This window comes from Monopterus albus, unplaced genomic scaffold (genome assembly GCF_001952655.1).
Source record: "Monopterus albus unplaced genomic scaffold, M_albus_1.0 scaffold26.1, whole genome shotgun sequence".
In the NCBI taxonomy this organism is placed as follows: Eukaryota; Metazoa; Chordata; class Actinopteri; order Synbranchiformes; family Synbranchidae; genus Monopterus; species Monopterus albus.
In genome coordinates, this window is record NW_018127906.1 from 2,196,355 (window position 1) to 2,202,014 (window position 5,660).

General features: G+C 42.0%; 1 protein-coding gene across 1 annotated transcript in view; it reads left to right on the forward strand.

Moving 5' to 3' along the window:
• The window catches only part of prdm6 (PR domain containing 6), a 120,044-nt gene that overhangs the window by 53,679 nt on the left and 60,705 nt on the right, over positions 1-5,660 (forward strand).

Here is a 5,660-nt window from a genome sequence, read left to right on the forward strand (position 1 = left end):
GGTCGGGGGTGGGTGGGACATAAAAGACATCATAGGCCAAGTCCAGCATCATGTCATTGTTTGTGCTTCAAACTGAGGCATTCACTGGCAGCAGGACTTTAATGAGTTCTGATTGGTTCTCACACCTGTCAATCACTTTCATCTGGCAAAGTCACAGTGAAGCAGCTTTTGTAATGTGAGGATTCAGATCAGATCGCCCTGGGACAGTTCAAACGTGGGCGAGAGAGAGTGAGCAGTCAGAGGTGTAGTGGACCTCCCCCCCAACAACCAACACACACACCACCCCCACCCCCCAGGCCTACCCCATCTGTGCTGTTAGATCAGGACAACGACAGAGAAATGAAAGAACTGGACCTGGAAATGTAGTTTGTGAGATCCACGAGTCGGCTGCAGCTTTATGTGACGCCCCAAATCATTTTTTTATTGATTAGATCACGGACAAGCTGTCAAACGTATTACTGTATTTATAAATGAAGAGGAACATTTGATAAATACTGAAAAGGATCTGTTTTTGTCATAATGTGATGGATGTAAAGAGTTAACACACAGGAGTATTAGTTGTATAGTTTTATTTCATTGTGTCTTTAACAGAGGACATTGTGCTTTAAGTGAGTTTCAACCCCCTTCTATTTTTGTAATATTTATATATTTTATATGTTTATTGTTTCAGTCTTAAAATTATGATTTCACTTTCTTTTATTATGATGTAGAAGTACTTGTTTTTTCAAATACTAAAATTTTCTTTTAAAATCTCACTTAAGTCTGTCTCCTTACAAATATTTATTCTAGAAATGTGTGGCTCATCCTGTTTGGATTTGCTGCATGAGTGACCATTAAAGTCTGCAACGATTTTGTCTACATAATCAGATTTAATTTAGTAATTCAAATGTTTCTGTTCCTTTACAGTTACTGGAGTTAATCCCAGGAAACCGACCATTTCTGGTTGTAAACCTAGTTTTGTTTTCCACAGTTTATGTGATAAACAATAAAATCTTTGTGGGGAATGATGTAGAAATATAACTAAGACTGGACCTCGCTATGAGATGATGGTGAGGTTGTGTGTGCTCATAGTGAAATGACAGCAGGAGGAAGATGTTTCCTTTCTTTGCACTTGTTTTCTGTCGCCCACATTACAGTGTTTTACAGCTCAGGACCCGAATTGACTGAGTCTGGTGAAAACCTCTCTGTGCTGTTGGTTTACTGGGACCCAGCAGAGACAAGCCCAGACCCTCTGTGGGGTCTCAAACCAGTCACAGAAGCCCCTGGCCCTGGAGAAAAGCGGATCTGATAACTCGGCTTTAACTGTCGGCAGAATATCGGCTGCCGGGCTAAACTCAGTCATTAGACCTATTGATAAAGAAGCTTCACACACAGATCCCATTAAAACTCACTGGTTGTTAAACTTAGTTATTGATGCCCCCCCAAAACAGGAAGAGATGTGTGTCCTGTGGCCAATCAGGAGGCTGGTGTCATGTTGTCTATGGTGTTCAGGAAGGGCCAGTTTTAATTAAGACACTTGCCGTTACGTTTGGGTGGAGCAGCGGAGGATTTTCTGGCACTGCAGTATTTCACAGCTCGACAAATTGATCTCATCTGAGGCAGAGCTCCGTTTCTGTGGTGGAGGAGGAATTCTTCAGCTGTCTGACCTGGAGCTTCTGTCCTGCCGTAAAGAACCAGACCTCGTTTTATCATCAGTATTATTTGTTCTTCTCACAGACCCGATGTAGGACAAGAGAAAAGAACTCAGTTCTATAAACATAAAGGTTTCTAACATGCTCAATTTATTTCACTTAACCCTAAACCTTTCCCTTATTTGTGTAAAAGCTGAGGTTTTGAAACTCTTGACTTTAGTTAAAAGAATCTTCAAGCGTATCACATGAAACCTGTTTTAGACATTTAATATTATATTTCGTATGGTCAAGTTTTAAAACAGCTTCTGAATTGTGACTCTTCTCCAAGGAAAAAGGGCACACCAGTTGTCCTTTAGCACAGCATCTGTTTGTGTGGCGCAGCCTCTCGGCTTTTGGTAGTGATTGTGAATAAATAAGAACGAAGGAGGAAGCCAGCTGGAGGCATTTTGTCCACAGAGGACAAAACATCTGTGATGGTTCCCTGTCTGCACCTGATAATGTTGGTTTCCTTTAACCATGACCATGATTGTTCCCTAAACTTATCCATGTGTTTATTATTGCTACAATAACTATAATGAAATAGGTATTTTAACCCAAACCAAGGTGTTTCCCTTACGCCGTGACTAAACTGTACTTGTGCCTAAATCTAACCATAAGAAAAAGTTCAGATAGAGGCGTCAGTCAAAAACACCTCTATGTGTCGCTGGACAAGCAACATGTGGCGTTTAATCCAGAGGACTGTTGGAGATTGATTGCAACCAAAATGCTGCTACAGCGTCCCTACGTGAACTAAAAACGGTGGGCTGGAGGAGAGCTGTGTGACAGGTTGTAATTTTAGAAAAGTGGCCAGGTCACAGCTGTCTGACCTGGAGCTTCTGTCCTGCCGTAAAGAACCAGACCTCGTTTTATCATCAGTATTATTTGTTCTTCTCACAGCCTCAATCAACATGAACTGGACAAAAGATAATTCTGTCTGTTAGTCTAACTATTATTTTACCTGACGCTGAATGTGAAATCTGAATTTTAACCAGCACCCCAGTCATCCAGGTCGTAGTATGTTGAAGAAACTTAGAAGAAGGCATCTAGACATAGTTTTAGGTAGAAAAAATAAAAAATAAAAGGACGTTGTTTCTGTCTTAACTGTAGAGGAAAGTACCAGAACCCCAGTAACCGAGTAACATCACAATAAAACTTGTTGAGGGAAAGGAAGCAAATTTCTCATTCCCTCCCAGCCTGGATTTTCTTGAGGATTCAAACCAGTGACCTCCTGGGCTGAACCTTGAGGCCGTCTTGATTGAAAAGAATGTCCAAAAACACGAGAACCATCCTGAAGTCACGGCTCCGGCCCGGTCCTCCGGGGCTTTGCTGGAGTTTTCTTTCGGGCAGATCTGAGACTGGACGAGCTGTCGGTGCAGAGTCAGTGAAAACAGCAGCAAACATCAGAAACAGGAGAGAAACTTCAGCCGCACAGCTTGAGGCAAAATATTTAGTTAGTGGGCTGATGAGGAGACACATGGGGATTCAGAAGATTCCACAGCGCATGCTGATATCTTGGCTTTTTGCATCGTAAAACTATTTGCTTTGTCTGTTTCTTGTAACTAAACCACTGGTGTCCGTCAGTCTCTGGCCGTCGGTCCGTCTGTCCGTCACTGTATTCTCCACAGAATTCCCACTGACTTCATCAGTGGTTTGTGGTCGCAGCGTCCAGTAAAAGCTCTGCAATGTTTTCTTGACTGATGTCATTATTTTACATCGTCTGTTCTCTAGGTTTTATTAAAGGGCTTGATTGCCATCCACATCATCACTTTTATTATGTAATCACTGACGGTTTAATGACGAGTTACATGCTAGGGTTTTCTTGTTGCTTGGATTTCATTGAGGCGAGCGCGTTTTTATCGGTGGAATTTCTGCATAGGAGCCTAAAAGGCCACACTGATACACTGCTGAGTCTGAAGAACTTAAAGCTTGTGGATATGGTGATATAAGAGACTGAAGAGCAGCGTCCAGTCAGCCAGCGTGCACTGTTAAAACCGCAGTTTATTGTTTGGCATAAACACCTGTTATGTTGGGTATAAGTAGGAGTTAATAACTTTAAAAAAATCTAATTGTGCCAACAAATTCTGTGTTTTACTTCAACAACAGTAAGTCCTGGTGAATTTGAGTCTTAATCTGTGAAGTGGCTTGTTTCACTGTTGACTTGATTTTATCATAATTACTTGTATTACATAAACTTCTATTAAATCTTGTCTATTAAACGCCTAGTTCAGTTGACTAAATGTTCAATGGATTGTTTAGTTAATTCATCAATTAAAGTATTTAGCGATATGGTTAGCTTATTTAAATAAACTTCCCAGCATGCATTTTCTCAAGATTAAAAAACTCAAGAATTTCTTTTGATATGATTCAGTTTCTCTTTCTGCATGTGTGTCAGAGGAGTCAGGTCTGAAGACCACGATGAAGCCCGGTGTGCATGTCAGGCACTTCCTTCTCTGTGCTCATGTTATTTTCAGTCCTGGGGAAGCTAATGAACCCAGCCGTGACATAGTAAAAGCTACCACGATAGACAGCACTTAATTAACACAGATTTACTGATGAACTAACTTCATTTTAACCTAATATCTCCAAATGAATACAAGTGGAATGAGCACGTCAGGCTCTGGATGCTTCCATCGGTCCAGATGACCTTCCTCTGTCTTCCTTCTTTTCCTCTGTTGTTTTTTTTTATGTGATTTGTGTGTCAGAAGGTCGCTCTGGGGCACAGGGGTCGTGTGTTTGGTTTTATGTGATTTGTGTGTCGGAAGGTTGCTCTGGGGCACAGGGGTCGTGTGTTTGCAGGCCAGACTGTGGTCACTATAAACCCCCCGCTTGGCCTGGTTGTGCTTGGTTAAACCCACTTGGTGAGTCGGGTTAGTTCAGTTCGTTTCTTGCTCTGTGTGACATCACCCTGTGGGCACGATAACCACGGGGACTCAAGAACAAAGGCTGGGGTTTTCCATGAGGACCTTCCTGTTAGAACAACACTGTGTGTGTGTGTGTGTGTGTGTAGTTCATAACGCAGCAGTGTGTTTGATCAGTGTGTTGTTACACAGAGACGGAGCCACTGGTTGTTTCCTCATGGTGCTGCTCTCTGCACACGCTGTGATCAAACAGCAACATGTTCTCCTCCTGTCACCGGCTGAGACTTTAGATGTTCATCACAGTGCCCAGTGTAATTAAGACATGTCAGACAGTCAGAGCTGTTTTTCTGCATATGGAAGGTGATGTGGACCCTCTTCTGATCCACTTATGTTTGTTTTGACATATAGACATGTTCTTTTGTTCATCTTCATTCTGACACAAAGCTTTAAACCTTGAGATGAGAAGGTTTTAAAAACTGAAGTCAGGATATTTTCAGACAGTGGGGAAACTTTGGAAAGTGGACATGTTGTCCTCCTGTCATTGTGCTGTCTGCGGTTTCAGACTTGGTTTTGGGATTAAATGAACTTGTACTAGTTAATGTGATGCATTTTCTTTTGAAGCTGCATGACGAGATGTGACGGGGAGGTCAGTGAGGGGCCGGGCTACTGAAGAGAAGCACTTTGTTCTGATAAGGCAGGCAAAGAGGGAGAAACATGCTTTTTGGTCCCACCCTGAAGGGTGTCACCCATGGATGGATTACTGAACGGGCCTACCGGGCACATGCACAGGGCCCCCTAGACCAGGGTACTGTGAAGGGACTGTTAACCTTTCTGGTGGAAAGTCAATCAAATGAAAACAAAACAAGTCAAAAGTCCACAAAACAGGAAAAAATATATTCAAAACAGCAAAAAAGAGATACAAAACCACTAAAAGAGACACAATGACACAAAAGACAAGAAAATTGTTACAAAAATGTGTAAAACAACAACAAACATTTTAGAGATGTAAAACAACAGATACAAAACAACCACAAGAAGACACAACCTGAGTACAAATCTTGTGTTTGCCTAATATGTGAGTCTTGTCCTACAAACTTGGGAGAAGTAGGGGCCTTTCCCATGGCCAGGCCCC